Source organism: Portunus trituberculatus, chromosome 38 (genome assembly GCF_017591435.1).
Source record: "Portunus trituberculatus isolate SZX2019 chromosome 38, ASM1759143v1, whole genome shotgun sequence".
NCBI lineage: Eukaryota > Metazoa > Arthropoda > Malacostraca > Decapoda > Portunidae > Portunus > Portunus trituberculatus.
In genome coordinates this window covers 33,086,543-33,099,042 of record NC_059292.1, presented here as the reverse complement: position 1 = coordinate 33,099,042, position 12,500 = coordinate 33,086,543, and the positions used below count along the sequence as shown (strand labels likewise).

General features: G+C 44.1%; 1 protein-coding gene across 8 annotated transcripts in view; it reads right to left on the bottom strand.

Annotated features, from left to right (window-relative positions):
• LOC123514763 (ras-specific guanine nucleotide-releasing factor RalGPS1-like) overlaps nucleotides 1–12,500 on the bottom strand; it is a 101,742-nt gene that overhangs the window by 65,592 nt on the left and 23,650 nt on the right. The window contains exon 1 of one of the 8 annotated variants that reach the window (XM_045272885.1): nucleotides 10,886–11,004. The exons of the other annotated variants lie outside the window; for them this stretch is intronic. The gene's annotated coding sequence lies outside the window, so the exon portion shown is untranslated. Of the gene's footprint in view, nucleotides 1–10,885; nucleotides 11,005–12,500 lie in introns of those variants that run through there. 8 annotated transcript variants of the gene reach the window in all.

Genomic DNA, 12,500 nt, shown 5'->3' with positions numbered 1-12,500 from the left:
AATACTGGGACACATTTTCACCTTGAGATTTGTGTACGATTAGACCATTTTATTGGCCTTAGGAAGGGCCTATGGAGGTCAGAAGATTAGTGGCCACAGTCTTCACTATTTCAATCATCCACATAAGTTTCTGAAGTAGTGTAAAATCACCAGATAATAAACATAATTAATATGGAAACGCGTCACGGTACTGATGGGGCCACGCGATATGCCACGTACACGGACCACTTACTACGAACGGTGCTTAATCCCATGCTATTTCATCGGCGTTATTTAAGACCAATTTGGGCCGCCAGCAGGAGGATATTAATTGAGCACGGCGCTACCTTGCAGTACTTACTCGTACCTGCCTGCCTGCTTGCCTACTTGTCTCCTTGCCTGCTTACCTACACACGAACCCGCACTCCATCACAGGAGGAAAGCTAACGTGAAGGAATGTACTTACTCATAATGTATACCGTTCTCTTTTTTTTTTTTCCTCAGCCCCAGTTTCTGAGTCTTGTACAGCTGGTCATTAAAAGACAGACAGACAGACAGACAAACACGAAGACAGAAAAACAGGTAGGTAAATTGGACAAGAGTGAGATTAATGAGTAAGAAAGATGGCAGGAAAAGCTCTGGCTGAACTACATGTAAATTTTCGCGCTTCGACTATAGTTCTTCCAGCAGATAGATAGCAAGACAGACAGACAAAGAAAAAAGAAAGAAAAAAGAAAAAGAAAAGAAAGAAAGAAAGAAAAAGAAAAGACAGACAGACAGACAGACAGACAGATTGACTGACAGACAGACAGGCAGATGGACAGGCAGGCAGAACTGATCACTTAGAGACGCATCAATGAAGGAAAACTAGCGGCTCCATGCCTGAGTGACTAAGGTAAACTCACTAGAAGATAGATAGGTAGATGGATGGATATCTAATGAAGAGGCATGCAAGATAGATGAGGAAGGCAAACTATACCATTCAATAACTAAGTGACTAAGTGAAACATGCTACAAGATAGATGGGTATTTAATTAACTGGTCACTGGACACTCAATATCGATCACTGAGGTTAAGCTAAGAACTGTACTCAAAAAAATACATTGAGAGGCACCTTTACTATATTTCAATGAGGTCTAATTGAAGTGGTACGGGTTTTTAATGGTGCTAATACGGTTCTAGTGATATATTAACATGAGTCTTTAGATTTTTGCGGTTCTATTGAGTGTTTCTCTCTCTCTCTCTCTCTCTCTCTCTCTCTCTCTCTCTCTCTCTCTCTCTCTCTCTCTCTCTCTCCTCTCTTCTCTCTCTCTCTTTCTCACAGAGTTATATTACAAGATTCATCACTGGAAAAAGAAGCAGGAGATATTGTGAATACTACTCTTTCCATAACACACACACACACACACACACACACACACACACACACACACACACACACACACACACACACAAACAAAGAAACGTGATAAGGAGGCAGACTTACCAAAAGACAGACAAAGAAAGGGAGAAGAATGAGGCAGACAGACAGGCAGAGAGACAAAGAGGGAATGATAACAAGACGAAAGAGAGAAGGAGAGGAAGCCAAGGAAGGAAGCAAGGAAGGGAGGGAGGAGGGGGAGGGTAAGGCATGATTAAGAGAGAGAAAAAGGAGGAGGGAGGGAAAAACAAGGGTAGGTAGGTACAGTACGAGTAACAACAAAGGGAGGGGAAGGAGAGAAGGGAGAGAAGAGAGGGGAGGGAGGGAAGAGGTGTCGGGTAGTGTGGCACCTCGTCTTCTTCCTCCTCCTCCTCCTTCTCCTCAAACATCGGTGCCAAACTTTTGCTAAGATCTCCCTCCTCTCCCCATCTTTCCCTTCCCCCCACGTCCCAGACACTCACCACACAAACACTATTACTCGTATCTCCCCTTTTCCTTGTGTTCTCTCCTTTCTCTGCCGTCCCTTTTCTGTTCCTGCTTTCCTTACCCTTCCCTTCCTTTCTTTTCCGCTCACTGGCGAGTTCATGGTGTAGAATTAATATAGACACTTCACGACGGGGTTCAAAGAAAGAGGAGGAGGAGGAGGAGGAGGAGGAGGAGGAGGAGGAGGAGAGAACGTTAGAAACTCCTCTCGTGATGCTCAAAGACAACTTACAACAACAAAATACCAAAAACGAGGCGGCTGAATGAGTGACGCAGAAAATATAAAAAGATAAAAAAAAAGTTAGTTCATTATGTACGAAGACATTAGCAAAGCCTTCAAGTTTTTGGGGAGAGAGAGAGAGAGAGAGAGAGAGAGAGAGAGAGAGAGAGAGAGAGAGAGAGAGAGAGAGAGAGAGAGAGAGAGAGAGAGAGAGAGAGAGAGAGAGAGAGAGAGAGAGAGACGAACACTCCTCTAATGACCTTGGCACTTTGACCTGACCTGACTCCAGAGAGATAAGAAAAGGAGAGAAAGATGAGGAGGAGGAGGAGGAGGAGGAGGAGGAGGAGGAGAAGGAGGAGGAGGAGGAAGAGAAGGAGGAGGAGGAGGAGGAGGAGGAGGAGGAGGAGGAGGAGGAGGAGGAGGAGGAGGAGAAGGAGGAGGAGGAGGAGGAGGAGGAGTGAATGAGCTCATGAATATAAAGAGAATGTCGAGAGGATGAGCATGAAAGATTCACAGAAGAGGAAAACATGAGGCACACACACACACACACACACACACACACACACACACACACACACACACACACACACACACACAAAGGTCATGGAATAAGGGCGTGAAGGACATGCAGGCAGGCGGGAAGGATGAAATGAATGAATAAATAATGAGAGAGAGAGAGAGAGAGAGAGAGAGAGAGAGAGAGAGAGAGAGAGAGAGAGAGAGAGAGAGAGAGCAATGACTGTAGTCCTATTTGCTGACACATCCACCACTACTTTCCTAGATCATAACACACACACACACACACACACCTGCAAGAGAGACAGGTGTGTGTGTGTGTGTGTGTGTGTGTGTGTGTGTGTGTGTGTGTGTGTGTGTGTGTGTGTGTGTGTGTGTGTGTGTGTGTGTGTGTGTGTGTGTGTACGCTGGACGACACTACCTGGTTGGTGTGGTTATTATTGATGGGGTTATTATTATTATCATTATCATTATTATTATTATTATTATTATCATTGATGTGGTTACTATTATTATTATTATTATTATCATTATCATTATTATCATCATCATTACACTTAAGTACAATCCTTAATATACGACATCACTAACAACAACAACAACAGCAACAAAAACTACTACTACTACTACTACTACTACTACTACTACTTCTGCCACTACTACTACTACTACTACTACTACTACTACTACTACTGCTACTGCTACTACTACTACAACATTAAAAACAACTACTACTACTACAATTATTACAACAACAACAACAACAACAACAACAACTACTACTACTACTATTACTACTACTACTATCACTACTTCAACAATTTTTCACACCACTGAAAAAAAAAAATCTGGCAAATACTTCAAGACACCAACACAGAACCACAGCAACAAACAATTAATCAAACAAACAAACAGCAAGCAAGTCACAGCACGATGAGTCAGCACAAGACACACACAGGAAATGCAACACAGGAAAACATAAATAAAATGATAAAAAAAAGAAGAGAAAATAATGGAACACCAATTACAACAACGATCAACAACAATTACACTAACTATGAACACAACAGTTTAGCCCCCAGTTCTCTCTCTCTCTCTCTCTCTCTCTCTCTCTCTCTGTCTCTCTCTCTCTCTCTCTCAAGTGAAGGTGACGAAAGAGATGCCGAGGAGCAAAAAACATGTGTGGGAGAGGAGGAGGAGGAGGAGGAGGAGGAGGAGGAGGAGGAGGAGGAGGAGGAGGAGGAGGAGGAGGAGAGGTGGCGGTGTTGGTGGTCAAAGGCTGTGTTGTTGGTTATTGCATTAATTATTATTCCTATGGGACTCTCTCTCTCTCTCTCTCTCTCTCTCTCTCTCTCCTTTAGTGACCGCAGTCAGGCAGCTTCGAAGAAAAAGTGTAAACGTGCCATAACTCGTGTGTGTGTGTGTGTGTGTGTGTGTGTGTGTGTGTGTGTGTGTGTGTGTGTGTGTGTGTGTGTGTGTGTGTGTGTGTGTGTGTGTGTGTGTGTGTGTGGTTGGAAGGTAGACAGTATTAGAAGGGATGGTTATGCATGGAGGGAGTGGCTGCAAGATAAGAGAGTACCAGGACAAGGGAGGTTTATGGAGGGAGTGACTGCAAGGTACGGTCAGACTGGTCATAAATATCGCCTGGGTGGACTCCTCGGCAGGGCTGGCTGACATCGTCCCATCCCAAACCACACTTCCTATAGAACCAAGGGATCTTAGCCTCTACGACTCTTAAACCCTTCAGTACCAGGACACTTTTTTATATTAATTCTGCTTACTATTTGGTGATTTTATACATCTTCAGAAACTTATGTTGGGATTAAAACAGTGAAGACTCTTGCCATTAATTTTCTGACCTCCATAGATTCTTCTTAATGTAAATAAAATCGTCTAATTCTACCAAAAAACTCCAGATAAAAATGCGTTCCAGTACTGAAGAAGTTAAATACAGTAAAGCTGAGGGCTGCTGTACTTGCTTTTCTTTCTGTCTTGGTCACTAACTTTACACTATATCCTGAAAGATAGGCGTATGAACAGAAAAGAGAGAAAAAATATATAAAAGGGGTTTTCACGTTTTCTCAGTATAGTTTGGACGGATAATGCACCAAAGTACCACGTGATGTCTAACCTTCACCAGGGCAGAAGCTATTACCTTGACAAATCGTCTTGTTATTTGCAGTACAGTGGTGGTCTCAGTGCCTGCCTGCCGTGGTCGAGTATGCTCTCCCTCACGCGTCGATCGAGTATTGTACTGCATATTAATTCCCTGGCTCGGTATTCTATTTGGCAGGTATTCTTTCATCACTCACAGGATGAATGCATTGATCACCTTCATACATATTTGAGGGACATACATCGTTTATATTGTTATTTTCATAGACATTTACACTACTCGCTCAATATCTTCCTGTTTCTATTGTTATTTGAATGGCTATCAACACTAGACTCACTCAATATATTCCTCTGCCCAGTGACACTCATCTTCATTGTATTTACACTAGATACTCATCTTCATAGGTATTTACACTAGACTCAATCAATTTCTTCCTCTGTTTCTATTGTTATTTGAATGGCTATCAACACTAGACTCATTCCTCTGCCCAGTGACACTCATCATCGTTCACATGTTAATTGAAATGTTAATATATATTTAAAGGATATTTATGTTGTTACTATTACGAGCATTCACACAATACTCAATATCTCCACTTGACAGTAATGTTTCAACGTTCACAAGATAAACTCAATGAGATTTTTAATATATATCTGACAGAGAGAGAGAGAGAGAGAGAGAGAGAGAGAGAGAGAGAGAGAGAGAGAGAGAGAGAGAGAGAGAGAGAGAGAGAGAGAGAGAGAGAGAGAGAGAGAGAGAGAGAGAGAGATGGGGGAACCGTTTTCTTAATTAACCACTTCTGCACCACACCACCACCACTACGTTGAAAAGACCCTAGTCATTTGAAGTGACGCGGGTAATTTAAGGGTATTCTTACAGTTCCAGTGACAAAATTAAAGGATTCTTACACTATAAACAGGAGAAATACCCTTTAAAATCTCGCTAATCATCCCTGTGGCCTTGAAAAATAGCCTTGGAGAGAGAGAGAGAGAGAGAGAGAGAGAGAGAGAGAGAGAGAGAGAGAGAGAGAGAGAGAGAGAGTTTCCATAATACTATTTTTACACCTTCTCTTGAACATCGACACAGAAGACCTCCATACCTTCATCTGGCCACTAGCGACTGCCTATAGCAGTGGTTCTTAACCTGGGATACTTGTACCCCCAAGGGGTATGAAACCTTAAACCTAGGGGTACGAGACATGGTAGGCAGTGCAATGGTACCGTATATTTACCATGAGAAAGCAAAACATATATTTTCCTAATTTTTCTCTTACTATAATTGTCTCAATTTTTTTAAGTTAAGTTTTTCAAGTTGAATCCCACTAATTGACACTTTTTATTTGAAATATAAAAAATTGCCTTTGTTCAGTAATAAAATAAAAAAAATTCTCAGCAAGGTTTTTATCACTAATCCTTTTCATATGTTTGTATAGTATTTATATTGGCGGGGTTACGAGAAATTTTTTTGAGATATCAAGGGGTACGGGCACTGAAAAAGGTTAAGAACCACTGGCCTATAGAGAGAGCACCGGCCAGGGACAAGGCGGCCTAACCTTAACCTGCCCAACCACGCGAGAACTGAGGAACTTTGACAATGTACTGGGCAGAAGTCTTTCAGTTGGGTCCCATATGATCTCCCCCTCGTGAAGTGTGACCACGGGTATTGAAAGGGAGAGGAGAGAGGGAGAGGAAGAGGGAGAGGGAGAGGGAGAGGAGAGGATGAGGGAGAGGGAGGGAGAGATAGGGAGAAAATTATGAGGGACGTGAAGAGAGAGGAAGGGATGGGGGAAAGAATGGGTAAGGAGGGGGAAGGTAAGGAACGGAAATGGTCGAACACAAGAGACTTATACCCTCTCTCTCTCTCTCTCTCTCTCTCTCTCTCTCTCTCTCTCTCTCTCTCTCTCTCTCTCTCTCTCTCTCTCTCTCTCTCTCTCTCTCTCTCTCATCTTCTTCCTTTCAGGCCTTCACACTATCTTTCCCTCCCTCCCTCCCAACGTCTTTCATCCTCTCTCTCTCTCTCTCTCTCTCTCTCTCTCTCTCTCTCTCTCTCTCTCTCTCTCTCTCTCTCTCTCTCTCTCTCTCTCTCTCTTTCATCCCTTCTTCCTTCCTTCCCCTCTCCCTTCTGTCCGTCAGCCAACAGAACCTCCCTCCCCATCTCTCTCTCTCTCTCTCTCTCTCTCTCTCTCTCTCTCTCTCTCTCTCTCTCTTCTAAACGGTCGTTGTGTACTTAAAGATTTCGGTTAGTCTATTCGCACCTATAAACCCTTTCTTTCTCTCTCTCTCTCTCTCTCTCTCTCTCTCTCTCTCTCTCTCTCTCCGTCATACTACTGAAAGATTCCTCTACTCTCTTTCTCCTCTCATAACTCACTCTCATCTCTCTCTCTCTCTCTCTCTCTCTCTCTCTCTCTCTCTCTCTCTCTCTCTCTCTTACATCCATAGTGAACGCTCTTTCTCTCTTCTAAGGAACAAAGAGAGCTCTCCAACTCATGCCACTCTCACATCTCTTTCTCTCTCCTCTCTCCTCCTCCTCCTCCTCCTTATTCTACACAGGTTTTGGTGAATGTAGGTCAAAGGAGGACGGTCTGAGAACGAAAAGGAGAAAGAGAGGGAGAGAGAAAGGAGAAAATGAAGAGAAAGGAAGAAAGAGAAGAGGGGAGAAGAGAAAAAGTAAATAAGAGGACAAAGGATATAGAAAGATAGAAAAAAGAAATGAGAGAGAGAGAGAGAGAGAGAGAGAGAGAGAGAGAGAGAGAGAGAGAGAGAGAGAGAGAGAGAGAGAGAGAGAGAGAGAGAGAGAGAGAGAGAGAGAGAGAGAGAGAGAGAGAGAGAGAGAGAGAGAGGAAAGTTTGAAGAAAGTTTGGTATAAAAAGGGAGAAGGAAGTAAAGAAAGGAGAAAATGGAAAGAGATAAAGAGTGAAATTAAGTGGAAAAAGAGGAAATAGAAGGAAATTTGAAGAGGAAAAAAGAGAGAGAGAGAGAGAGAGAGAGAGAGAGAGAGAGAGAGAGAGAGAGAGAGAGAGAGAGAGAGAGAGAGAGAGAGAGAGGACTGAGTAAACGTACCTAAAAAGAAAAAAAACTATAAACAGGAGACGGAAAGAAAAAAAAGTTTGGTGAGATCAGCTAAAAAAAAATAACAAAAAACAAAACAGTGATAAAAATAGAGAGAGAGAGAGAGAGAGAGAGAGAGAGAGAGAGAGAGAGAGAGAGAGAGAGAGAGAGAGAGAGAGAGAGAGAGAGAGAGAGTAGGGGTAGAGCAAACAAAGGCAGCAGTAAACAGTGACAAGAGGAGAGCCATTACTGTAATCCCTCGAGACGAACAACAAAAGCAAACAAATAAAGAGCTTTCCTGTTTACTCGGCGGCTCAAGGTGATGCCAGGCGGACGCTCAGGTGTGTCAGGAGAGAGGGAGAGGGAGAGGTGAGAGGGGGACAGGGGAAGGGACAGGTTGACACTCTTAAGGGAAGGTGAATGGGTGTGACTAACTCTAGGGTGGTGACGGATGAGGATGGCGTGGATAGGAGAGAAGTAAGGGAAGGAGACACTCAAAGGAAGGATATCGGAGCTAACTGTGCATGTTGGGCGGCAGAGAAGCGGCAGGCTGGGGTGTGCAGGGCGGGACAGGACAGGCTGGTTTGAAGGGAGCAGGCTTAGCTTTTTTTGTCTTCTTTTCTATGTAAGAGGGGAAAACTGGCCAAGGGCAACAAAAACAATAAAAAAAAAAAGTCCCATGGATTTATTTATTAAGGATACGCTAATAAACTAAATCAAGGAAAGCAGGTAGTAGAGGATAAGCAGGAAGACATGTTAAGTATATAGACAGTGCAAGTTAAGTAGATAAGCAGGGTAGACAGGCATGATAGGTAGGCAGGCAGGTAGAAAAATAAAAGCCTATACTAAACTAAATCAAGGAAAGCAGGTAAAAGATAGGATAAACAGGTGGACATGTTAAATATATAGGCAGTCCGAGTAAGTAAACTCTGGAACGCCCTGCCCGCTTCTGTATTTCCATCTTCCTACGCCTTGAGTTCTTTTAAGAGGGAGGTTTCAAGACGTTTGTTCAAGATTTTTGGCTAACTCCTTTTCTTTTCCTCTTTGTTGCCCTTGGCCAGCTTCCCCTATTCCATAAAAAAAAGGTAGACAGGCATGATAAGTAGGCAGGCAGGTAGAATGGACAAGAAGGAAGGCAGGCAGGCAGGCAGGCAGGCAGGCAGGCAGGCAGGCAGGCAGGCAGGCAGGCAGGCAGGCAGACAGACAGGCAGGCATATTAAAGAAGTTAGTAGGAAATCTTTTTGTATCTATCATTGTCACAGCACTATTTCTTCTTCCTCTAATTTCCACAACCTATTCCTTTGTCACTTCTGCTCCTTCTCTTCATCCTTTCCTCTGTTTTCTCCTTTATTGTTCTATTCCTACTCTTTTGTCACTTGTCTTCCTCTTCCTTTTACTTTCTTTATTCCTACTTTTTTGTCACTTGTTCCTCTCCTGCTCCTGCTCCTCCTTTCCTATATTTTTCTCCTTTTATTTCTCTAATTCTACTTTTCTGTCACTTCTCTTCCTCTATTTCCACTTTTACCTCATTTATTCCCCTCCTGCTCTTTCTCTTCATCCTTTTCTTTTAATTGATTTCTTTATTCTTATTCTGTTGTCACTTCTTCCTTTGCTCCTTTTCCTCCTCGTTACACCAAGTTGTTTTCAAGTACCCGAGATCTCAAAATAAAAGGGAAGACAGTCAAGGTAAGTGTGAGCAGGTAGACTAAGCATGCAGGCGAGTCATAAGGGATACAATAAGACCAATCAGCCGGGGACATAACAAAGGATACAAGGAGGAAGAGTTAGCATTGTTAGTGAGTGTGTAAGTGTGTTGGCTACGCGCGTACGGTTTCAGTGGCCCAGTTATTCTAAAAATGTCAAAAAGATCAAGTGTTTATTTGCATATCAAAGGTCTAAGTGGCGTCATTGTATAGTATTTTGTAGCTGCATGCTTCTACGCGTCACCTCTGCAAGTCAACAGCGTCATTGTTCTGTTAACTAAAAAGGATACACACAGCCCCAGCTTGGAATTACTTGGTATGTAGTACGTAGCAGCTACTGACGTAATGATGACCTTGAAGACACTCGCCTCTAGATAATGTCCCTTCCCACACACAAACAGTCAAATACTACTGGAAAACTATACTACTAGATACACACACACACACACACACACACACACACAAAGTAGTCCCTTCCTCGCACGTTACTACTACTTCTGCTGGCCCGTATGGATGGAGGGGTTGCCTGCTACCGACCGCCGCTGTGTTATGTATGCTGGCGCTCCACTCACCACGTCCTCATTATGTAAGGAGGGCGGGTGTGGGAGGAGGGCTCGTAAACAAAACAAGAGAGAAGCTGTGGGCATGACGTGCCCTGGCTGGTGAGGGAGGGAAGGAGTGAGAGAGGGAGGGTCTGTATACAAGATCGCGTGGCGTGGTTCACTGACTCTTTGAACGCGAGAAGGGCACAGTTCAATGGATACACCCTAAATAAGGACGAAAATAGAGACTGCTTGAGAAGTGCATACCAACAACAAATAAAATTAAATGCCTTCTCTCATATAATGTTACGAAATCATAATAGGAAAATAAAGCAAAGAGGGAGGATGCTTGTATAAAAATTATGGTTAATTATCATAAATAAATGAGGAAGGAAAACTTACCAGCTATATATGACTTCCCACACACACACAGGGGGAGAGAGAGAGAGAGAGAGAGAGAGAGAGAGAGAGAGAGAGAGAGAGAGAGAGAGAGAGAGAGAGAGAGAGAGAGAGAGAGAGAGAGAGAATATCAGGAAAATTTGAAGCAAGAGGAACACAGGAAAAAAAGAGAGGGAAAAAAAGAGAGAAACAGTGAGAGAACAGGATAATTAGATAGAAAGACAAAGATTGAGAGCAAAAAAATATAAAGAAAGAAAACACGAAAATGAGATTAGAGAGAGAGAAAGAGGGAGAGACAGAACAAGAAAAAAGAGAAAACACGAAAAAAAAACTATATACACAAGAAAACACGATAATAAAAAAAAGAACAGTATAGAAGCGCACACACACACACACACACACACACACACACACACACACACACATCCAATTTTTCACCTCTAAACGCAGACGGACTTACGATGAGCCGATACGCTGAGACTCCACAAGATATCCAGGCACAGTAAAAGAGGCAAGGTGGAAGTGGACTGAACGAGAGGTGGAGTGAGCTTGGCGGAGGCAGTGTTGCGGAGATGTGTACCTGCGCGCTAATCACTGAGGAATGAGCACCGCCTTGTATTGGCAGAGGAAAAGATGATGCAGGGAAGTTTGTGTCCGGGGTGGGTGTGTGGGTGCCGGGTGGGTGAGGGTGTGAGTGGCCCTGAGTTGATCTAATCTGTCCTCATTACGGGCCTGCAGCACTCCAGTCATTAGGGCGAGGCTGCGGCGTGCGTGGTAGAGTCAGAAATGCGTCCGTGGCTGATTTCCTGCGTGATGAACCTTAATGAACAGGAAGAGCCCTGCGCGTGTGTGTGTGGGGGGGGGTTCTTATTTCTATTCTATACATTTCGTCGTCTTATCTCTCTCTCTCTCTCTCTCTCTCTCTCTCTCTGTTTTCTTTCAAATGTGGTTGTGATTACAGTGATATTTTTCTTTCGACTTTGCATCGTCACTGAGTAAACGCGAGTCATAAAAACACTGTACCAGTCATCTCTGTGTCCTTTAAAAACCAAGTCACGATGAGAGATTTAATTACATAGACCTAATACGTGACTCCACACACAGACACAGACACACACACACACACACACACACACACACACACACACACACACACACACACACACACACACACACACACACGCCCGGTAGCTCAGTGGTTAGAGCCAGAGGACCGGGGTTCGATTCCCCGGCCGGGTGAAGATATTTGGGTGTGTCTCCTTTCACGTGTAGCCCCTGTTCACCTAGCAGTGAGTAGGTACGGGATGTAAATCGAGGAGTTGTGACCTTGTTGTCCCGGTGTGTGGTGTGTGCCTGGTCTCAGGCCTATCCGAAGATCGGAAATAATGAGCTCTGAGCTCGTTCCGTAGGGTAACGTCTGGCTGTCTCGTCAGAGACTGCAGCAGATCAAACAGTGAAACACACACACCAATGCTCTACAGCACCCATCAGCCCAGAGGAAGCCTGGGAACGACTGTGAACGACGAAATACTTTACTCTCTCTCTCTCTCTCTCTCTCTCTCTCTCTCTCTCTCTCTCTCGTCTGTTCCTTTTCAGTAAGTTTTCCTCTTTAGTTTCTTTATTTCCTTCCTTCTCTTTGTTTTTTTCCCTCTTGTTAGGCAGGTTCTCCTCCCTTACCTTCCTTTATTCCACTCTCCCCTTCTCTCTCTCTCTCTCTCTCTCTCTCTCTCTCTCTCTCTCTCTCTCTCTCTCTCTCTCTCTCTCTCTCTCAAACTGGATCAGGTCAGGTTATACACGCCCGCCGCCGCTCCTGTCTGCTGGCACCTCTGGCTCTGGGAAGCGTCTAGCCTGCGCACGCGAGGCTCCCCCACCTGTATGACTCATCCGCGTAGGGAGGGGCGCGACGAGGCGGGGAGAGGAAGAGGGGAGGGACGGGACGCAGAGGAAAGCCAGACGAGGAGCGGAGATCGGGGGTTTGGTGGGAAAGAGAGCAAGGAGAGGCGGGTGGGAAGAGAGAAAGAGAACAGAGGTGGATATGATGCTAAAAGATGGAAGCTACACGGAAAGAGAGAGAG